The sequence below is a fragment of the Lissotriton vulgaris genome, chromosome 12 (assembly GCF_964263255.1).
Source record: "Lissotriton vulgaris chromosome 12, aLisVul1.2, whole genome shotgun sequence".
NCBI classification, from domain to species: domain Eukaryota; kingdom Metazoa; phylum Chordata; class Amphibia; order Caudata; family Salamandridae; genus Lissotriton; species Lissotriton vulgaris.
The window spans coordinates 680,825,251-680,849,588 of record NC_141700.1 but is presented as its reverse complement, the minus strand read 5'-3'; the positions used below and the strand labels follow the sequence as shown (position 1 = coordinate 680,849,588).

The following is a 24,338-nucleotide window of genomic DNA, read 5'->3' as shown; positions in this document are numbered from 1 at the left end:
CGCTCGGGCTCTGTAAATAGCACATTCACACCCAATATCGAAGGCTTTTCATCTGGTGGTGAATAACTGTACCCATCATAATTGCTACCGAGTACCCACTGAGAGGGGCAGGACACAGCCTACATAAAATGGTGGATATATGAATGAATAATCAGTCCAAATAACTGTGACTGACCTACCCAAACAAGTGCTAAAGACAAGGTATGATTTCGCCAAGGCAAGTAAAAAGGAATATCCATGGTGTGAGTTGCACTTGATTGACTGTTGCTTGCAAGAGATGCAATAAAAGAGGTAATACTTGAAATAGAAATGAATATTGCTTATGGCGAAGGATATTTTGGGGTAATAATCAACTATACACCTATTTTCCATGATATGCAATATAGCTCAAGGTAATAACCTATACAGCACACCAATTCACATTATATATTATTAGAACACTGGAATGCTGGCAGTTCCATTGAAAACAACAGAGCAGCAGCTGACTATATTACTGTTTTTCAGAGACTCAGACAATACATGGCCTTATAGTCAGGTCCACTAGAATTATGTGATTCTGCGGCTGCAACGCTTCCACATAAGGATGGATTTGCCGCATTTGCCACATAATCGATCATCCATCCGCTACATAATTTTTCGTAGATTTTCACAAAGAAAAAAAAATGCTTCAAACTCAAAAAGGATCAAAAGTTACCAAAATGCAGCAGAAGTTGAAGGTCCTTCACAAAAGTCGACTGGCCACCTTTCAATTGCCTATTGCTGTATTTGAGTGTTAAACTGTTACTTATGAGGTGGAGCCTTTGGCCAGACAGAGTTATGTAAAAAAAAAGACAAAATAACGTAGTAAAATTGTCTCAGAAAGTGCTGGGTTACACTACATAATTTGCCTTTCTTGTCCCATATTGTAGTCAAACCAGCAGCATAATTGGGTTCTCCCCTGCCGCATTATTCCAGCAGCCCTGATTACAGTCCACTTTATTAGGCCATACCGGACATTAACGTCCCACTCTAGCAATATGTGCCTGGGCCACAGGCTCGACCCTGTAACAAGGACGCAGGACTTCGATCACCATTGTAGCAGACTTCAAAGATATTTAAACATACTCCCCAATGAGGTTGTGTTGGACTTGGCCCTTTTGGCAGGTTCACCCCGAAACTTTTTGTGTTCTCCTAGCCTTGTTCTGTAACCTGGTGTTGGTGATTTTAGGCCTCTGCGCACTTGAGCACTGTGGCCCAGTGTAAAGTGTGTGCGCTCTCTGTGTATGTGTGGTGAGATGGGCCTGCCCTCCCATAGGAATGCATGGGGGATATGTGTGTCCCTGGTAGTTCCTGGTGTGAGAGGAGAGCAAGGGCGTGTTTAGTATGTGCGAACTCATGAGAATAAATGCTGCGCAATGGTGTGCGCAGATTGATTGTGATTAGTGAAGAAGTGCCACTTTTAGAAGTTGGCATTTCTGTGTGCAGTGTGTCTGCCTGCCAGATGTGAATTGCATGTCTGGCTTGTGATTGACAGACATGGAGTCAGGATGGGTCTGCCCGGTGAATAGGGAGATCTGCATGTAGATGGGAGGGAGGAGCTGCACCTGGGACCTGAATAGGGCTGTGCCTTCCCTCCACAATGATGGCTCCACCTCCTGTGGTGCGTCTGATGTCCCTGGCCTGTCATGTGAATAGGAGAGAGGAGCTAAGCAAAACAAAGTGCTCAGGAGCTCCCCATAACCGTAGTAACTGGTTCTCCTGTTGCCTGCACCCTGTTAACAAAGGAATATGTCATATAAATATAGGGGCGTGTCCCCATGAATTTGTTCTCTTTTGGAATCGTGACAGAGGGGGGCTTGCTGCTGGTGGGGCCCAGGAGGTGCTGGAGTGCCTTGTGTGCTGGCCCCTTGGTCCTACATTTCCCCCCCTGATGCCTCCAGGGCTTTTTGGACCTTTTTGCTCTTCCTTTGTCTTGGCCCCAGGACTGTGGCTTCCTCTAGCTTTTGGAAGCGCTATCTTTTAACTGTCCAGCCAAGGAGGAGCGTGGGTTGTGTAGCGCGATGCTGCTCGCCCTTGAGAGGGCCTCCCACCTTGGGGATTCCCCCAGGATGCCGTGATCGAGCGGGTGCCCACCCCGCTGATTTACCTGTATTTTGAGAGCAGGTGCCCACCCTGCATTATGGCAGCTTGTTTTATTTCCAATGCACAGGTTCCCACCCCGCGACTTTGCCCTTCTTTTATTGAGCAGGTGCCCACCCCACATGTTGCCTGGCGCACCTGTTTTTAAACAAAAGCGGGTGCCCACCCAGAGTCTCACCGCCGCAGCACCGGGAAGGAGAATTCATGTGAAACCGGAAGGCAGGCAGCATTGTGCCTGGTGGCGGTCGGAGTTCTGGTTTCTCTGAGGAAGTCCCGCGCACGCGACGCTGCCTCTGAAAGCCGCCCGGGGGGAGAAGCTGGCGCCTGCCTGTGCGGGGCTCCCAAAGCGGACGGTGAGCTCCGCGGGCGCTAGCAGGTCCAGAGGGTGGTGGCCGGAGTACAGGAAAGCCCCGGGTCCTAGGAGTGGGCCTGGGTGAAGATGGCAGGCAGCGGGGGCTCCCAGGAGTCCAGGGAAGCCCAGCGAGAGATGTGCTGCCATTGCCATGAGGAGGGTCCCCCCGCGAGAAGCCCGGTGAGTGAGAAAGGGCTGGGGGGGGGGGCTCCGTGTGGCCAAGTGTTGGTGCCTGATCGAGGCACAGTATGGTTGTGGCATTTAGAGCGGCCCCAGATGGCAGAGGCCACTCCAACCTCATGTGCAAGTTTATTCAAAGCACCAGTGCGCTTCACGTTTCGGGGGCAAGTTTTTCCTGGCGTAACTATTTCAGAGCCCATGTGGCTCCATCGTGTGCATTCATTTTTCAGAGCCTAGATGGCTCCACCGTTTTGCATAATGTGTACATAGCCCCTTGTGGCTCCAGCGATGGGGCCAATTTGATTTACAAACCCCCAGTGAGTAGGGAGGCACAGTGTTGGTGCCTGCACGGTCCCGCCTTTTTCAGGCCGCCCTAACGAGGGCATAGTTGGTGTCAGAGCCCCGGAGGCTCCAGCGTGGGGCATGTTTTGTTTCTGAGCCTGCGGGCTTCAACGATGGGCGTAATTATGTCTCAGGGGGACAGAAGCGGCACAGTGGTGCCAAGCCTCGGTGGAATGTTTACAGCTGCCCAGCAAGTAGTGGGCGGCTGCAGCATTTAGGTTTGTGCAGTGGTGCACCCTTGACTTTTGCTGCATTGGCAGAGTGCCCTGACTCTGGGACACAGGGCATTTGAGCCCCTTCTTGGATGGCCGGGGGGACTGGTAGATTTACAGGGTGCCAGGCCCTACTGTGATTTATGCGCTAATGTGATGTGGTGCTAGGAAATTTAATGCATTTAGTATGTTTTACGCACCCTGTTTGATACCTCTAAATACGGTTTATGATTATGAGGTTGTTTTGCATATCATGGTTTATGCTAGTGAGATTATGTTTCACTATGTGGTGTACACCCCTAATGTGAGTTATGCTTAGGAGGTTAGGTTCTAATGTGTTTAGACTTGGAAGAGATTGAATAATGTGTTTATGCTGGTGAGGTGGCGCAGAATGTAATTCGCGCCTGAGGTGACTGTGCATAATGCTGTTTATGTTTCAGGCTGATGCTAAGTACAGTGATTACCAGAATTACTGGTTGTACGTTTATGATCTGATTTACTTTTACCAAGTTCGCTTTGTGATGGTTCTGACAGCGGTCCTTGTGGCCCTGTCATGTGTATATAATCCCTTGTGAATATTGCCCTTGCCAGTTGGCACAGTGTATATTATGTATTTACTATTCTAATGTGTTTTGAGAATACAAAGGCTATCTTTCATATAACCTTGTGTGGAGTTCCTTTTGTAGGGTGCCTGGGGTGTTGTTGCTGTGTGTGTGCGCAAATGCTTTACACATTGCCTCCGGGATAAGCCTGCCTGCTCGTGCCAAGCTACCAAGGGGGTGAGCAGGGGTTATCTTTGGCGTGTAACTCCCTTGCCCTGACTAGAGTGGTGGTTTCTGCCTGGCTTTGGCGCAAGCCTTAGCCAACCAGAAATCCCATTTGTAACAGGTTGAGATTCGCTAAATAAAAGAAAAAAACTCCTAGGAGATATAGGGCGTTAACCCCACCATTTCCACACACCCTTGGGGCGCAGAAGCTTCTGAGCCTGTCACAGCTTCTCTGTGCTTAATTTGTAAAATATGAAGTACGGGTGCTCGAAGGTTTATTGGAGGCCACACCTACTTTTCTTCGGCTCCACTCAGTTCCTCCACTGGCCCCACCTACTTAGTCTATTAGCTTCACCCGCATCCTGAACTGGCACTGCTAAAAGTCAGATGTAATACAAGGTACAAACACCTGTTAGTAACAATTCAGGGAAAGGGTGGAAACAGCTCCATGACTATTGCACAGACGAGAGGGTCAAAAAAATAAACCTGTGTGCACTAGAGGAAGTAGTGATGCGAGGCATATATATGCATTAAGTACAGGGTCTGGGGCTGCTGTAGTAATATATAATATTACACTAAGAGACATCGGGTGAAGTGCAACAAACAAAAAATACAGACATGCTAAAAACTGTGGACCACCAGCACCACTGACACGTACCAGAACTTTAAGCAGACTGTCTCTACAGTAACCATTACTTCCCAGTCCCGTTTCACAGCAGACCCGTCCCTCTCCCACCCAGACAAATGAGTAGTTTACTAATGCATTAATGGTTGACAAATTGCTGCTCTCCATGTACAATATAGCCGGGGTCTCCCTCCGACCCCCACCCCCAGCACACATCCTGTCCCGGGACTGTCATCTGAAAGCAATTGTACTTCACTGTACTCTGCTCCTGAGGGCTGAGCGGACTCAGACACAGCTGCGGCTTGCCCCTGTGCTGCATAATGGAATGCAGATGGCCGGGAATGAGGTGCACCGGCAGAGCTGTCACTTGGACTCAAGATGGGAATATCCAGGGCAAGGCACCAGGAAGTCACGGTTAAGGTGAATAGGCAGAGCGCTGCACTTGGAATTTATGCACGCTATGAGTGTTATAGAGCACATGGTGGAAAGTTTGTTTTCGTGAGTCTTTGTATAGGCCTTTTGGGCGTGTAGTTGTATGGTTTTGCATGGGCACAATTCTAGGTATGCTATGAATGTTTTTGATTCAGTTGGCGGCATGGAATTCTTTGCCCAGTACTCAATGATTTTGCATGGAGCACATGAGTTTTTCACTAATCACAAGTTTGTCATTTTATTCATTTTCAACTTTGGTGGAGGTCTTTAAGTGATTAAGTTTGGGATTTCACATTATGCACGGGGTGATTTAGGGCCTAATTGCTCATCAACAGAAGATACAGGTTATCTGCTGGTACTGATGTGCTTATTTAAAATACATTACAGTTACCCTTGAATCTAGTAATAGAATAAACCGAGGGCCTCTGGGGCAGGGCGGAGGTGCATTGGTGAATCTAAGATTGGACACTGAAATGATGCGGCAGAGCAGACAAGAAGTGGGGGGCACAGGCAGGTCTGTGTGTAGTCTCCAGATTAGAAAAGGGTGCTTGGGGGCAAAGATTGAGGTGCATTGGAGCGCAATGTTTGGTCGTTAGTGGCAATTTAACTGTGTGAAAGGAGTCTGCGAGCACCGTGTGTGCGTTAGCACTGTGTTAGAGGGGGTAGGGGCGGAATGAGGGTCGCTGAAAATGTGACTGAGGTACACACTAGCCCCCCGTATAAGATTAAATCTGCCATGCTCATACAGGAGTTTGTTCAGGGTCTGTGTTTTGTTTAAAAAGTCTGATGGATTCCGAGGGTGGAGGCACGCATCCAAGCAAAAAGCAGCGTTGGTTGGTTTAGCATGGGCCACGCCATGGCACTGCCACCCACAGGCAGCATATTCATGACCATGGTGATCGCGCAATAACCACTCCACGCATTAGTTTAGCGTAAAAGGCCATTTATTAGGACAGGTATGACAACCAAATTCAACATAACCTCCATAACAGTTAACAATCCCCCCAACATCCTGACTTTCAACCATCATCCACTCATGTACTCCCATACTCACTCCCAATTCACACAACGATCTCTTCACGTATACCATTCACTTCACCCCTTCACTTTCAAACTCCTCCAGCATCTCCAGCTATCACAATCCCGTCTACAACAACCCCCATCCAGCACCTGTAACCCCCTCCCCGGAAGGGTGATTCTGCCCGTCATGGACTCCCCATCCCTCCCAAGTCCTGCACACACCCCCCTGTGTCAACCTGTCCTAAACTGGCACGCTGAACAACCTTATCAGAAACAAATACCCGTACCCCACTCCTAAACCACTTGTAGGGTGGGAGGGCAGACACATCTCTAAACTATTCCCTGAGGCACTGGGGACAGAAAGAGGAAGGACTTCCTCCCCTGTCCCCTTAAATAACCTCCTATCCCCCCACCCCTTAAACCCACCCCCTAGCCTAACTCCTGCCTTTCCTAAGTCTCGCGCGAACTCCCCAGGGGAAGACTGGGCTGTCGAACTCGCTTCCTCCGGGGGCCGCATGGTGGCATAACTACTGCTTAACTGCAGTGCTACTGTTACAGTAGCTGTCAAGTAGAACTTAAGGTACCCTTTTCGGGCCAGGCGGCCGGTCCGGGACATACACTAACTGCAGTACACTGCCTTAGGCTGCTGCGCAGAGCAGCTTTATTTTAAGTTAACTGATTGGGCCTGCCTCACCTGGTGCTGTTACTGGTGGCCAGAAATAGTAGTAGTACTCACTGGCAGCAGCGGGCGCCTACTCTTCAACGCCAATCAATGTAACCGCAACAACGTCTTATGGCCAGGCGGTCGCGCTTGCTTGCTGGTTCTGAGACTTTCACTTAGTGTGAAGAACCGAACAGTTGATTCTTGAACCACTGAAAGGCAGCCGCTGAACTATCCACGATGACTTGTGGTGGGTGCGGGTGTGCTGGGGCGTGGCAATGCAACGTATGCGCGCACAATGAATATGAAAAAATCTGCGCACGCTGCCGGCTGCCGTGCACAGCCCCAACCCTGCAGGTTGTAGAACGGGAACCAGAACCAAAATCCAGCCTGGGCCGGCAACATCAAACTAAAGGCCGCGGCTCACACCCCAACTGCACTGCACTGCCTTAGGCTGCTGTGCAGCTTAAATTTAAGTTAACTGATTGGGCCTGCCAGGCCCTGTCTCACCTGTTGCTGGCCACTAGTAGTACTCATTGGCAGCGCCTACTCCTCAACACCAATGGAACCGGAACAACGTTGTCCGGCCGGGCTGGTCGTTCTTGCTCGCGCTTGCTGGCTCTCAGACTTTCACTTAGTGTCAACCGAACAGTGCTCCAACCACTGAACGGCCGCTAAACTACCCATGATGACTCGGTGTTAGGGTGCGGGTATGTTGGGGTGTGGCAATGCAGCGAATGCGCGCGCAATGAATCTGAAAAAATCTGCGCACGCTGCCTGCTGCCTCGCACAGCCCCAACCCCTGCAAAAGACCAAAATCCAGCCCAACTCAGTGTCCTGCCCACTGCGCAGGCAACACTGAACTAAGGGCCGCGGCCGCTGGGCCGCCAGTGCCACTGCATCAACAGCATTTGTAGATTGAGAAGGAGAACTTGAAGAAACAGAGTCATACAAGTTCAGCACAGTAACTCTGAGTGCCACTGCCAAGTCCCTTAGCGGCATGCGTAGTGATTCGTGAGTTATATTACTATCAAATCAATTACATGCAGCAATGCGTGTAGACCCGGCCCTGATAATTAAGTGTCGGTGCTAAGCACCAGCACAAATTAAGCACAACAGCTCCTTCTGTGTGTGTCTAACCGTTGTTGCTGTGTGCAGTGTCGCAACAGCAAATTACAAACGCCAAACAGGGACTGAATGAGCTGTGACAGGAGGCTGAAGTCAGCTCGCGATTCTCCCTCGTTTCTCATAAACTTCTTTTCTTCATTTGGTGGTGCTGACTGAGGGGAATTCCCCCCTGTCCTTCCGCAGCTCCAGGGCCACTGTGAAGCCCAGGAGGAGGGAGAGGGGAAGGTCCAAAGCCTGCCTTCGCTGACAGACACTCCTTCTCCATTTCCCCTACAATCCACTTATGGAGAGTCAGGAGAGAGGGCGGTCAGAGGCTGAATGCTGAGAGCAGTGGGCCTATACCAAAGTTTACAGACTGCAGCTTCTCCATTGTCTTCAATGGACCTGGTAACATTTCAAAACCCTAATATTGCCTTGGAGCCCACATAGCGGGCTCTACTGGCCATTAAAGGCCCACTCCAGGGGTAAAGGCCAAGCTGAAGGCAAGGGCATTTAACAAAGGGGCTGGGCATTAATGGCCGGTAGAGCCTACTAGGAGGCCTCTAAGGCTTTTAGAACATTCCGCCCTTAGAGGGCAGACTGTTCTAATTACTAATAACAAAGGCCTATCAGAGCCCGAGGGGGTTTAAATCCCCTCGGGCTCAGAGAGGCCTTTGTTCACAGAGGTAGGTGCGGCACAAAAACAACATTGGAGTGTTGTTCTGCGGACTTCTACAGGCCCGTAGAAGCCCGGACCAGTATGTTCCGGGCTTCTCATGTTCCTATAACAATGTTCTCGTAACAGCTACTAACTCATTGAAATGGCCTAGATCTTATGGACGTGTGTTCAGTGGGTGGAAAAAATAGTACACTTTTTATTCAAAATGATGCTGAAACCTAAAATATGGAATAGGGTATCCAGAAAAAGTCTATATAGTCAACATAGGTGCATCCCCTTATGTATGTATTAAATGCCATCTCCAACACTGTGATCTATCTAAATCGTTAGAAAAAGAAGGTTCCCCTTTTTGCTGTCTGTGCAGCAGCAAAAAGAAATGACACACTGACATGAAGTTATCAAGGTCAATGCAGAATTTATGAAACCGTTGTTTCTAAAAATTTCATCTCAGCAGCTTTTGTTGTCATACACAACCATTCTTCTAGAAATTATAATGTATTGATACATTCATCAATCAGTTAATCCACCAATCTTAGCATAGCAACCCAAGCCACAATGCAACTGTGGTACTGCCCTTCTTTAGGTTTCTTACCATATATTTAACAGAAAGCCTCTGGCAGGTCAGTGAACATAAAAGTACATTAGCGTCGACCTCTGGTAACTGGAATAATCAGATATGTCCACTACAATGTGGACTATTTCCTCAGGTAACCGGTTTCCGAAGCTCAGAATACAGCCCCATACTGAGCATTCAAACAAATGTAAGTCAGTCTTCATAAACAAAAACAAGCGAGTGCTTCGTTCATGTACATGGCTCCACAGATTTCTATTTCCTTATGGTCTCTTTCAGTGAATCTATTAATGAGCCACCATGTCAAATCAAGGCGACACCCACGGTTAAACATCTGGCACCCTTTTTTTTATATTGCACAGTGGCACCTGTGTTAACTTACTGCTAATAACCCCACTGAAATAAAGATATTCTTACCTCGTGTGAGCTTCCTATTCATAGATACTCATCTAGGATAAAGCAAGCTACCATAACCTATTGGCTGTGTTTCTTTATGTCTTAGATGCAGAGTCAGCTAGTGCAGTCAAAGCTCTTGGCTGGCCAATCAGCGTCTGGTCAAGAAGCACAAGACCACTGCACAGAATCTGTACGTCCTCATGTGCTAGCTTAGTGAAAATCATTCAGATAGAAGTTTAAATATGAGTTCTGCTGTAAAACAACCCTTCTGGACAGCTCACTCCCATATTCTATTTTGTGTTGCTCATGGTTCCCTGTGCATTTTGACCCACTCACATATTACAGTAGAGTCCCCTAATCAGGTCTTGCCAGATTTGTGGGGTCGACCATTGAGGTTTTTCTCACAGTAAAGCTTGCCAGATGGTGTCAAACACCGTGCAAATCTCCAAGAATATTTCAAGCAGTTCGACTCTGCATTGTTATAGTAGTTTCGACCGTAAACATTAATGCAAACATGCAATGCCTTGTGGACATCCCTAACAAAACCCCACCTGTGTCTTTGACAGATTTTTAAAAAAATGTTGTTGTTTATAAGATTCTTATTTCTTCGCACACTATCCATCTCTTCCAGTGATATATTCAAATAGATCTTGGTTGGAAGAAGTGAAAATGTTTTAACTGACTGAAATCATGGCGGGTCCTTTAAGTTCGGGCTGGACTGTTCGCATGAGGCATAGGGTCAAGACTGATTTGCATATGGCCATGTCTGAACTGGGGTGGTGTGGAGAGCAAAAAAACGATGGATTTGGGCCCAGATCTCTGGACTGGGGTGAATGTATGACATTGTTCTGCATTCTGTCCATCAACTGTTGTTTTGCTTTGGTCCTTTTAGTCATACAGCAACTTGTTTTTTTAAGTTCAAGTAAAATTTTATTAGGAGAAACAAATTTGGTAATACAAAAATGAAAGGTAAACAGTATCATCAATTAGTATAATGGATTAGAGTGGCACAATAAGTATCAAAAGGTAAAGAATGCGAAAGGGGAAAAGGAAGAAAAAGAAGAAAAAGGAAATAGGGAAATAAGAAGGGAATGAGGCTAGAGACGTAAAATGTACATTGTAAGAGGCATAATAACAAGGGAAATAATGCATTTATACGCAAAGAAGTAAATACTGAAGAAAATAGAAGGAACGAAAGGCAACTCAAGGGGGTTTCGAAACTTCTTGCTGAAATGGGGACAAGTGAGAGGTACGCTTGGCACAAACATCCAGATAGAGGGTGACAGGAAGCCATAGCGCATGTCTTTTCGGGGCTAGAGTGATGGGATAAACAAAGGCAGTGTCCAGTCTGTGATTATAACATACATTAAACCACCAAGCTTTGAAAGTAATACCCTTTGAGTCTTTCCAATTCACAGTAATTTGTTGAAACGCAACAGCTAATAACAAATCGATAATATGAACATTCATGTCAACTGCGGACCAGGAAGAAGAGAGTGAGCCAAGGAAAAGGTCAGGGAGAGAAAAGGGGATAGAAGTGTGGAAAATAGAGTTAATTTGGTTCCATACCCTAATCCAAAATGCGTGCGTGAGAGGACAGAGAAAGAGCATGTGAAAAAGCGTGGCATTGGGGGTAGAGCAGGACCAGCAGATGTCTGGGACCAAAGGGAATCTTTTGTGAAGGATAGATGGTGTGTAAAGGAGACGATTATAAAGGAAGAAAAGAGTTTGAGTAAGAGAGGCAGCTCTAGAGGATTTGCGAAGCTTGGTCCATATTTTATCCCATAGGGAGGTGGGCCAAGAGACGGCTAAGTCAGATTCCCAATGCTCTTCCACTGTGGTTTTTGGCCGAGGCGAGGGAGGATGATGGAAAGAATGGTAGATGGAGGATGCTGAAGAGTTAGAGCGCAGTTGAGAATGTAGCGAAGAAATAGCGGTATTAGAGATGGTAGGTGGAGAAGAGTGAGGGAGGGAGTCAAATACAGACATAACTGCAGTCTTGAGTAGGGTATATTTATGAATAAAGGAGGAAGGAAGAGAGAAAGTACGGCGAAGATCAGAAAAAGTAGTAAAGGCAGACCCCGTGAATAGTTGGGAAACCCAGATCAAACCGCGTTGCCTCCAAGTTTTCCAGTAAAAAGGTTTCAAATTGATGAGAATGCTATTGTTATGCCATATAGTGGTGGTAAAAAGTTCAGTGGTGGAAGAGGGAGGAGCTGGAGCGGAAAATAAAAGTAGTTTTGCAGTATATTTGTGAATGGGAGAGGATAAGAATTGGGGTTTACGAGAGAAGGAAAGATATTCAGCAAAAGAGAAGGGGGAAAGAGAAAGGCGTTCAAGTTCAGCCCAAAGGGGAAGAGGCTCAATAGGATCTTTAAGCCAAATAGAAGCTTGTTTCAGGAGGAAAGCTTTGTGATAAGCAGGGAAATGTGGGAAATTAACCCCGCCCTCTGATTTGGGGAGACGTAATCGTGATATAGACATGTGTGGTTTCTTGCCAGACCATAAAAAGGAAGATAAAGTGGTATTGATTTTTGCAAAACATTTGGCAGGGATAGAAATAGGGATATTAGATATGGTGTAGAGGACAATTGGGGTGAGCATCATCTTGATGGTGTCAAGACGACCCCACCAAGAGAGATAAAGGGGGTGCCATCTGGATGTAAGGTCAGATAGTTTCTGGGTACATTTTGTAAGGCATAATGAGATAGTATCTGGGATAGAGGGGGTGATATACAAACAGAGATATTTTATGTGAGTCGGACTCCATTTAAAGTTGGATGTCACAAAGTCCGGCTTAAAGGTGAATTTAGTGAGGGGAAGAATTTCACACTTATCATTGTTCAGTTTATAACCAGAGAGATGAGAATAAACGTTAACTTCGGCAAGGAAAGCTGGGGTAGAAACAGATGGGTTCGAAATGAACAGTAAAATGTCATCTGCGTAGGCAGCCAACTTAACTTGTGAATGAGACAAAGGAAAACCGTGGATAGTTGGATTTTGACGTAACTTGGACAGAAAGGGTTCTAGGACAAGGTTAAAAAGAAAAGGAGAAAGAGGACAGCCCTGCCTAACGGACGCCTCTGCCAAGGTTAAAAAAGGAGGAGATCAGGCCATTAGCACAAACTGCTGCTCTGGGGTTGGTATAAAGGAAGGAGATGAGGGAAATAAAGTTAGGGCCGAGCCCAAACCATTTTAATGCGGAGAAAAGAAAAGACCATTCAACCCTATCAAATGCCTTCTCGGCGTCTAAGGCGATTGCGGCTAAGGAATCGTTAAATCGTGACGATTTAGAGAGAACATTAAAGAGGAGTCTGGTGTTATCTGAGATAAAGCGACCTTTAACAAATCCTGACTGTTCAGGACCTAGGAGATCTGGGAGAAAAGGATCCAATCTGATGCCTAAAGACTTGGCATATAATTTATAATCAATGTTGACAAGTGATATCGGCCTATAATTCTTGCAGTGTTGGGTATCCTTCCCTTCCTTCGGTATAATGCATATATAGGCATCTGAAAAGTTACCGGAGGAGGCACCACTGGTTTTGAAGGAATCAAGAAGGTGATGTAGTTTGGGTAATAAAATCTTGGCAAAGTGTTGGTAAAATTCGACCGTAAAACCATCTGGACCGGGGGCTTGTCCTTCTTAAGGGAGTGAAGTGCAGCATGTAATTCTCGAATGGTGAGGGGAGTTTCAAGGGATGACAAGTCAACAGGAAAGTTGGGAGGAGGGTGAATGCTCGTAAAGAAGGTGGAAAGAGATTGAGCAGAGGGTTGAGTTTCAGAAGAGTAAAGTGTAGAATAGAAACGAGAAAATTCCTCCAAAATAGCGGTATCTTTATGTTGCAAGACAGAATTAACATCAAAAACAGACTCAATATTCAATTTGTTTTGTTTAACTTTCAGATAATTAGCAAGAACTTTCCCCGCCTTATTTTTCCCCCCATAAAATTTAGAACTGGATTTTAATAAGTTCAACGATGCATCTTCAGTAGACTGTTTGTTGAAATTCATTTTTGCATTCACAAGGGCTGTTAAACTGTTCTGGGTGTGTGAGGTATAGAAGGAATGTTCTAGAGCTTTGATCTGAGATAACAGGTCGGTGGTACGTTGACGAGCAAGCTTGCGCTTAGCGGCAACATGTCTGATGATAAAATCTCTGGCCGCCGCTTTGTAAGCGTCCCAAATAGTATGAGTAGCTAAGGAGGGGTATAATTGATGGCAAAAAATTCGGTAGTGAACTCAGTAAAGGAGGCAGAAAATGTGGGATCTAGAAGGAGGGTGTTGTTGAAACGCCATCTCTTAGGACCAGTAGGTTTGGGTAAAATGTCAATCTGAATCAGAACTGGGGCATGATCAGAAAAAACAATGGGACCAATTTCAGCATGGGTGAGGGATTGAGAGATATGGTGAGAAAGAAAAATATAGTCAATACGTGATTGGGAATGGTGAACCGGGGAATAGAATGTGAATTCTTTACTGGTTGGGTTACAAATACGCCATGCGTCGACTAGGTTTATGTTAAGAGATGGCGTGTGTGAATAGCTTATGGGACTTGTTAGGAGTAAAAAAAGATTTGGAGTGCCTATCCAAAAAGGGATCCAATGGCATGTTGCAATCACCTGCTAAAATAAAATTGTCATCAATACATTCAGTAATACGAGAGGCAAATGCATTCCAAAAAATAGGGTTCCCACCTGTGGGGGCATAAACATTAAGTAGGGAAATAGGTACACCTTTTGAGGACAATTTGACAATTAACCATCTACCATCGGGGTCAGACTCGAAATGCACCACAGAATAGGAGAAAGACTTTCGGAGTAACAAAGCAACCCCATTTCTTTTGCCATCACCAGGAGCTGAGAAAACCTTTCCAACCCAACCCCTTTGAAGTTTAGAAGCCTCAATATCAGATAAATGGGTTTCCTGCAGGAAGGCGACATCAATATTCAATTTAGCTAGATGGGAAAGGATTTTTTGCCTCTTAATGGGCGAATGTAAACCTTTAACGTTCCAGGAAACAACGCGTATTGACATCAAGAATAATTGGCAAGTGGAAATGAAAAGAAGGAACTTAAGAAAGCCTCATAAAAGAAGAAAAAGGAGAAAAAGGAGGATAAGAAAGGAAGGAAAATGGAAAAAAGATGAGAAGAAAATGGCGGGAGACAAGAGAGCTCATAGGAGAATGTAGTATATTTAATACAAGAGAAGACGACAGAGGAGAACAAAGGCTGTGGGAAAAGTGGAGAAAACTGATGGAGTGAAAAGGAAGAAAAGGAAAAGATCCAGAATAAGAGAGTAACAAGAAAAGCCATAACGAGAAATGTGAGAAAGAAGAGGAAAAAAAAGAGTGGTAAGGTAAGATAATGGAGTTGTGAGAAGGAAAGAAAGAGAAAAGCGAACCAAAAGGAAAAGAGGTCACTGTAGAGAAGAATCAAAGGGAAGTATGCGGAAAGTTCAATGTGAAAATGACTAGAAGAGAGATACAAAAATGACCGAAAGAGTAAAAAAAGGGAGAGAGCATGAAAAAGGAGCATGTAAAGAACAGATTTAGGGAGACAAAACCGACGAACAATGATGAGGAGACTAATAACTAGAAAAGAAGAATGACCAGATACTTACAAGGGTGAAGAAATGAGGGTACAAAATCTGGAAGGAGGACAGAAGGGATGAAAACGGAGACGAGACGAGGGGGGTAAGGCCAACCAACGAAGGCGTGAAACGGGGCAACGAAACGTCCAACCAGGGAGACAAGACGGGACGCTAGAATAGGCATCTGCAAAAAGAAGGAAAACAGCATAATTAAATGAGAAGAAATATCACAAAGAAAACAATGAAAAGAAGACAAACGTGCCATAAATTGCAAGAAACATCAAAACAGGGATTCTGGCAAAAAAGGCCAGTCATGAACCGGGTGAAGTAGTAACAAGCAGAATGACGAGAAAAACAGGGATAAAAAAGGTAACAGAGCATCAGGAAATCCAAAGACAATTATGCAAAAAGTCACGGAGGAAACGATGATGAAGAACCAGAGCTGGAGAATTCCATGTTACCAGGACCACAGGAATTGAGGAAACTGCGAAGGCGCACCGGATCTTCATAGGTCGTGGTTTTGTTGTTGTGGGTAACCTTGAATAAACAGGGATGGAATAGGCCATATCTTGCTCCAATAGATCGAACTTCTGCTCTCATGTCCAGGAAGGCTTTACGTCGGCTTGCTGTGGCTTTGGCGTAATCTTGGGCGAAGAAAAGGATGGAGTCAGACCAAGTTAAGCGTGGAGAAGCTTTAGCAGCCAAGAGTACCTTCAAAAGATCTGTGTATTCCAGAAAATACATAATGACTCCTCTGGGCTTCGCAGTTGGAGAAGTAGAAGAGGGGAGTCGGCCAAGCCTATGGGCACGCTGAATGTTGAGCGTGGTGCCTTCGGGTAGATGCAGAAGCTTGGGCAAAAAGGACTGGAAGAAAGTGATAGGATCACTCCCCTCGCAACCTTCTTTCAGGCCGTAAAGACGAAGATTATTGCGTCTATTTCCATTTTCAAGGTCCTCCATCTGCTTCTGGAGAGAAGACAGCTGGCCATCCATGTGGGGAATTTTGATGGCTGACTCTCGAAGAGTTGAGATAGACTGTTCCACAGTGGAGACCCTGGCATTCATCTGAGACCAATTGTCAGTGAGCGTTTGCAATTTGGCGTTAGTCTCTTCCATGTATGGGCGCAGTGCTCTAATCTCCTCAAGTAAAAGCTCCATGGAGATGGCTGAGGAGGGAGTCGTGGGAGAAGGGGGGTTTTTCTTTAATCTCTTTAGAGTGGTCTTAGAGGAGGCCTGTGGAGAAGGATCCATCGTAGACATTGAGTCACAGGCGTTGACGGATGTGGAAGCTTCTAAATGAGCTAACGCTGAAAACAGTTTGGAATTTTTGATGAAATTGAGCTTGGGGGTCTTCCCGTTATTATGCGCCATGCGAATGTGCGTGGAAAGGATTACAGAAGAGTCTGAACAAGCAAAAAAAGGGTAGTAGAAGCAAAAGGCGTCTAAAAAGAAAAGCAGGAAGCCCAAAAAAGAGTCAATGCGTATAGAGGAGCAGTAAAAATATCAAAAATGGCCAAAGTGAGAAAGGAAGCTCCTAATATAAAGCGCAATAATAGTGGCAGTGAGAGAAGCGCATTACAAAATGGCGCCTCGCTCTGAGGAGAATATGAAAAGCCAAGTATGTTCCATTTGTGGAGCCAGAAATCAATGAAGAGTCACCTGAGGTAATTCACACGTTGTCCCCATAACCGCAGACAAGATGAGGAGAAACCAGGAGGCTGCGTGGTGCTGGAAAGCAGACACGAAGGAAGGTCGCGTTGGTGCGCAGCTCCGTGGCGGCAGACAAGATGGCGTCGCGGCCGCTGGAGAGCCGCGACCGGGACAAAAATGTAAACCTGCGGGAGTAGGGGCTTCAAACCACTGCATAAGATCGAGTGCTGGAAGCCTGGCACTGTCCCATGATTGACGCTGTTTTCGCGGTGAAGAATGGTGAGCGCAGCCTGCCTGTCAGTCCCTGCGCGGACGGAGCCCTACCGCCGCACCGCCATTCGGATCGGGCGCTTAGCCACGCCCCCATACAGCAACTTCTTGAACTTGGTAATTGTAAGAAATATAGGGCTAGATGTAGGTAATCCCAGATTACCGATTCTTAAATACCGAATCATACAGATTCGGTATTTAAGAACAGGCAAATGGGATGTAGGTAATTTTACCGAAAAAAATTACTGAATCAGTAAGTTTCGGTAATTACCGAATCGGTATTTACCGATTCGGTAATTGCCATTCATTCCTATGGGCCTGGAGGCCCATAGGAATGAATGTCAATTACTGAATCGGTAAATACCGATTTGGTAATTGGGGGAAACATTGAAAGGTGGCAGGGTGTCACTTTGACACCCTGTGGCACCCCTCAATTGTGTATGAGTGCACATGTTGCAGACATACATGCCCTAAGGGCATGTATGTCTGCAACATGGCACTGCAGCAATTTGCCTGAAATTGCTTTCAGGGGGGTTTTCTTTATTTACCACCAACTTGTAGTTGGTGGTAAATAACGAATCCCAAAAAGGGGAAAGCACTCATTTCAGTGCTCCCTACATTGCTAATTCGGCAATTTAGCGATTCGGTATTTTAAGTAATCAGTAATTTACCGATTCCTTAAAATACCGAATCGGTAAATTACCGAATTAGCAATTTGGGCACCTACATCTCAGTAGCCTAAACGGCCGAAATTCGGTAATTTCGGCCGTTACCGACCGGAATTACGCTTCCTAAATCTGGCCCATAGTCTCTAATACTTCAATGCACCCCGCTGGGGTTCTTCCATGGTAGCAGCGGACCTAACATTCAGGCGCTTTAATTGTACTGTGGAATTAAGGGCGAGTCCTTGTATTTCTTCCCTCTGATATGCCAGGTTCTTTGTCATTAAAGAGCCAAGAAAGACGATCATGTTTCAAGGTACAAAGAACATTTCAGTGTCAAAGTCCTGTCCTGTCAATAAATTCTCTTATTCTCACTAAACAAGTTTTTTATGCGATTTAACCACTATACTTCACAAAGGAGCAGTTACTTTTCAGGTAGTATTTCGCACTACATATTTTTTCCACAACAATCCATCATTTTCTTATTGTTTCTCTGCAATTTTTCCCCAGTTTGCTCGATTGCCCTAAAATGTGCCTTTGCTTACTCTCTAGATCAGTGGATCAAACCAAACTGGTTGGCATGTCACACTTTACATGGGCTTCTGGCCAAAAAAGTTTGCTCCATACAGGTCTATCAAATAGACATTGAATGCCTAATAAAGTATCACCTCATCAAAGTGGCTTTCAACATTTCTTCCCATATATTCCTAGCATGTTCAATGCTCCTAGAAACCTGTGGTACTCCAGTGAGTTTTGACAAGTGGAGAAGAGCCCACTTATCAATTACGCTACTTTACTCTACATATTGTTTATCCCACGCGAATTTTACTGATTCGGTAATTAAAAATCGGTAAATCTATGGGGTCGACATGTAGGTATTCCAGATGTGCTGGAATACCGAATCGGATGATTTCGGTATTTACCAAATCGGTAAATACCGAATCGGTAATGCCCATTCATTCCTATGGGCTTTGAAGCCCATAGGAATGAATGGGCATTACCGATTCGGTATTTACCGAATCGGTAAATACCGATTTTCACAAGGGTGCAGGGGGTGTCACTTTCACACCCTCTGGCACCCCCAAAACAGGCTCGGTGCCATGTGGCAGGCATACATGCCCTAAGGGCAGGTCTGCCTGTCACATGGCATAGGTGTGCATGCACACATGTGCATGCACACCGGAACCGGTATTTTACCATCAAATTGGATTTGATGGTAAAATACCGATTCGGTAAGGCTCCTGGGACTCTGAAGAGTCCCACCTACATATGGGTGGCTCAGATTCGGTAAATTTACCGATTTTTTATTTTACCGAATCAGTAAAACCGAATCGGTAATTTTACCGATTCGGTAAAATAATGCCCCCTACATACCTATCACCTATTTACCGATCGGTAACGGCCGAAAATACCGATTTTCGGCCGTTACCGACCGACCTACATCGGGCCCTTAGAGCCTGTTTATGAGTTTGGAGGTGAGGAAGCAGTGCTCCCACGCTCCAAACTCTACAGTCGACTGCACGCCGGATTACAAGTTGTAATCAGAGCTGGCAGTCCTGCGGCAGCTGCCCACAGTGCTGTCTTTCAAAGGCTCATAGGAGAGCTTTAGAAAGGCAGTGCCGTCGAACTGCCACTGCGCGTTCCAGCATGACATGGACTGTAAAGTACATGCTGTGCAGGAACTGGGCGTGCAGAAAAACAAGGGGCACACCATGTGCCCCCCTGCATGCACCCGCGTGCACTGAGGCACCAGGGTGCTCTGTAGTGTCCCCTTAGTTTCCTCACCACCACCCTTTTCATGGTGGGCTGACCGCCATGAAAAGGAGCTTAGTGAGGAAGCTCAAAATATGCTTAGCGGTGCAGAAGCTGCAACGCCAGTATATGAAGGCCTAGGAACGCTGCAGCGGTACTATGGCGGTCCGACCATCAAAGTCATAATATGGCCGTCGGACAACCGGTGTGGTGCCGCACCGCCACCGATGGACCGCCAAACTCATAATCAGGCCCTGGGTCTTTAAGAAATCACAACTATTATGTTTAACTCTGAAATACCACAAAAGGAAATATAATTACTGCACACAAGACATCTCAAATTCTCGGCTTTCATTGCTCCTTTGTTTCTAAAAAACAAACAGTTATTGGAAAAGCCAAGTTGCCGGGCTTCAGAGCACTAACGCACGTAAAAGATGTTTATGCATGTCTGTGCTTGCAAGCATTAGTGCACTTAAGCCAGACCAATCCCCTGTGCCAATACTTAATATTTCTATTACTCAGGGCTGAGTGTGCACTGGTCGATGCTGCCCAGTTCTTCTACTGCATTCCATGATATGGGGTACCATATTTCAAGCACGTACTTCGTACAGTGATAGTGCTGTACCCTCATGCGCAGTTCCTTGCTTTAGGCGTGAAAAGTATGTGTTGACTTAAAACGGATGGGTAGATGGGGAGAAAGCTGGCAGGTTGCAGACCCAGAACACATTATTATTAAAGGGGCTTATAAAGCGCCTGGTGACGCCTCCCGGCGTGTCCCCGCGCTGTGTGGAGAGAGAGTCTTGGCCAGAGATCAGAGAGACTGTACATTATAAAGTAAATAAATGAGTTTTCAGCAGCTTCCTGAAGGAAGCCTCATTTTGTTCTAATCTGATGGCTGCAGGGAGGGCATTCCATTTCCTAGCCGCAAGGGTGCGGAAGGACTTTCCACCCATCCTGGCTTTTTTTATGCGCGAGGTTTTAAGCAGCCCCATACCCCTAGAGCGTAGGGTCCTGTTCGGCTCATATGGTATGGCTAAGTCAGACAAATAAGACGGGGCTTTTAGATGAATGATCCTGTGACACCATAGGAGGGCTTTAAATAGTATCCTATGTCGGATGGGTAGCCAATGAAGGGAGGCAAGGGAAGGTTTAGACGGAGCCCTGCGAGGAAGTCTCAGCACAAGGCGAGCCGCTGAGTTTTGCAGGACTTGCAGCTTTCTAATGTTTTTATCCGATGTTCCCAGCAGAAGTACATTGCCGTAGTCTATACGGGAAGTGATAAGTGCCTGAGTCATTGTGCGTCTGGAATTCAGGGGAAGCAGATCTAGGGTGCGGTTAAGAGTTTTCATAACTCCAAAACATTTGCCCACCGTTTTTTTGATATGGCTGTCATATGATAGCTTGTTGTCTATCCAGACACCCAAGTTTTTAGCTTCTTGACTAGGGGTAGGTACAGGTCCCAAACTAGTGGGCCACCAATCTTTTGTCCACAGAGAGTCTCCTCCACCTATTACCAGTACCTCCGTTTTAGTGCCATTTAATTTGAGGCAATTTTCATTCATCCAGACAGCCAGTTTACTCATACAAGATTTGAAGTTTTCAGCCTCTGCGGATGGGGATTGTGAGAGGGAGATCAGTAGTTGGGTATCGTCGGCGTAAGAGACCAGCTCTACGCCGAACGATTGTACCACCTCTGCCAGCGGAGCCATGTACAGGTTGAACAGGGTGGGACTCAGGGCAGAGCCCTGAGGTACCCCCTGTGCAAGTGTCATGTTATCTGAGAGGAAAGTCCCTCTTTGGACCTGAAAGCTTCTGTTGGTAAGAAAAGCTTTCAACCAACCCAGAGCCTCTTTGATGACACCTGCTCGGTTTAGACACTGTAGCAAGATGTGATGAGCTACAGTGTCAAACGCGGCACTGAGGTCTAGCATAATGAGGGCCATAGTTTTGCCATCATCGGCTCCTTCCCTCATAGTTTCGGTGGCTCTCAGGAGAGCTGTTTCAGTAGAGAATCTGGGTCTGAAACCGGACTGAGATGTATGAAAGGCATTATGGGCTTCCAGATGTGCCATAAGTTGGACATTGGCAATTTTCTCTGCCAGCTTGGCCAAGTAAGGTAGCAGCATAAGCTACCACAGAGAAAAAACAATGGAATGTGGTAAGAGGGGAAAGCCGCGGCATAGTTGGTGCAGCAGGGCACTAGTCATAAATAAATAAGTGGGGGGAAACACCTTGTTAGGCAGTTTCCAAGTGACATCACAGCACATGACATCACATCGCATGGGATCATAGGAAGTGACATCAACAGAAGTGACATCACAAGCCACAACTTTACAGGAAGTGGCATCACAAGTCGTGGCATCAGATCTTAAGCCCTCACATATATGTTTAGCAGATCTATCATGTGTAAGTTTGAGTGCATTGCGAGGATAATAACACAGTGAGCTATGGAAGATGATTTGTGACTTCTACACCTTGTAATCCCCCAGTTTTATGTAACACATCCTGTACATTAAATTTGCACAAACGTCTATAATTTATTTTAAGTGTAATATGCACGTCTGATGAACAGCACTCTGACACCCTGCATTGGGATGAGTAGGGCTACACAAGAATAAAAAATTAGTACTTCAATTATTTCAACGCCTCCTCAGGGGAAGTAAGCTCTATATAAATGCAGTTTGTTTTGTGTAAATACTGGGAAAGACCAACATATCTGATATTCTTACAGTGCATGCATATCTCCTAAACAGGGACTGAACAAAGTGAAAAGCTGTCTTTCTTAAGTATGTGTGAAGTGCTAACAAACGTGTGAGCCGTTGTTTCCCCTCTGCTGCATTTGCATCTAGGTGTGAGGCTCCTGGTTTCTCCCAGCCAAGAGACTCGAACAGAAGGAGGCCTGATGACCCTTCAAATTCGGCCTTGGGTATGGGCCCAGCAGGAGTCTTAAATAAAAAAGCAAATTGTTGCAGATGGAAAGCAGGCAACATGCAGGCGCTGCTGAACGTGTCCCGGTGTTTGCAAATTACACCGGGACAAATTCAGCATATTTTTCAGTGGGGACCAACTTCTTGGCAGGGTGGACGGCGTCCACCCTGTGAAACGAGTGGGTGGACGCTGTGTGCCCTTGTGTACCCCCGACTTGTGCCCTGGTGCAGCAACTGCCTATTTTATCACCCTACAAACTTTCAAATTGATGAAACAAGGACACAGGATACTAGGAGAGCAAGGGTCCATGCACTTCAACACATTCCAAGCATGAGGAGAGAAGCAAAGCACATGTACTTCAGGAAATACCTAAAAGCTTGGAGTGTTATTTAGTATGCAACAGAGTTGGATAAACGCTGTAAATCTGCAACACTTTCAACCCACCAATCCTCTGTATATAAAGTCAAGGAAACCGCGTGGTTACCATTGTTGGAACCGCTGCGTGATCCACTAGAAGTTACCCCTAATTCAGCAATCCATTCGCCATAGTACCGCTGGGTTATCGTGTCAGTCATGCAAGGGCGAGACAGCAGTCACCGATTTCCCTGCCCATGAACACCATGCAAGGCATGGGATTATGTTTTCAATACACAAATAATATTTCAATGTGTTAAATGCTGTGAATGGAAACACCTTTGAGGTGGCTCCCTTCACAGCAGAGAGATCTCTGCCTAGCATGATCTCTAAATATGGGGGTCAGTCTTCCATCAGGGTGGCAGAGGTCCTGCTCTGAGTTCCTGGGAAGAAGCCAGTCAAGACCTAAATAAGGACCTAAAATGTGTCATGTTATCTACAACTGTATTGCATGCATAAAAAGGATCGCAACTGAAGAACCCTGGATGACCGATCAGCGTTCTAAGTGACCCCAGGACACTCAGTTAAGAGCTTCAAGTGTGGGAGTGGAGGGTGTTGAGAGGCAGGGGCTGGACAGATGGTATCTCACTTTGCAGCAGCCAGCCTGCTTAATTCCAAGATCAAGTTACAAAGTCTTTAACTGCTGCAACTTTGATGTACTCTATGGGTTCTGGAATTACCATGGCCGCTGGCATCAGAAACACGACTTTCCCTCCAATACATCAGACTTACCCTTCAATCATTCCTTGTTAAAGTATTTGAAGTATATTCATTCTAATTTCAGGGCATCATCACTACTGGTCTGAGTCAGGAGTGAGTAATTTGTATGACGACTGCCTTCCTTGAATGTGCTAGCAATTTCTCAGGCTCCTGCCCCAGAATTAAACACTTATTCCCAATTATGATGGTCGCCATGCTAGGCAAAGAAAGTAGCACTGGAAGCTGACCAGGCAGACATCCGAATGTATTCTCTCCCTTGAGACGGGCCTAAGATTATCTAGAGAACTAAAAGGGGCAAGGCAGGATTTGTCTTCGTCTAATACTTTTACCAAACCCCGGAATCTCAGCTCGGTATATATTAGCTCCAGAATTACCCGTTAGCTATTCAAGTAACGGATGGCGCGATCAATGGACCCATATCTGATTTAAAGAACCATTTACAGTTTCAGTATGCAAACCATATGTACTGGATTAATCTCTGAAACATGCATTCGATACTGGCTAGATCAACCAACTAGAAGAGGGAGCTACATGGCTAGCACTGCCTGAATACATCCACTTGGTCAGACCACAGAGGGGGCAAGCTACCGGGCACATTCTCTCTTACTATCCTGGGTGGGGTATGCTCTCTGAGAGGGCCTTCCCAAAAGGCGCACCCTCAATCTGGACGTTCTAAGGTGGGATTGAAGACATTTTAGGGGAATGCACAGTGGGCCTGCTGAACCTCGGAGCATGGACCACGTCAGAGCTTTCAACCCTGCCGGAGTAAGAATCCCTCCACAGGCATGAAGAACCACATGTCTTTACCACAAGGTCTCACTAAAACAGATTTCAGCACAGCGAAAAGGCTTGAAGCATGACAAATGTCGTTTTGTCAGCCTTAGGTGC

General features: G+C 46.0%; 1 protein-coding gene across 1 annotated transcript in view; it reads right to left on the bottom strand.

Moving 5' to 3' along the window:
• MLYCD (malonyl-CoA decarboxylase) overlaps positions 1-24,338 on the bottom strand; it is a 444,184-nt gene that overhangs the window by 248,710 nt on the left and 171,136 nt on the right. The gene's annotated exons all lie outside the window — the stretch shown is intronic.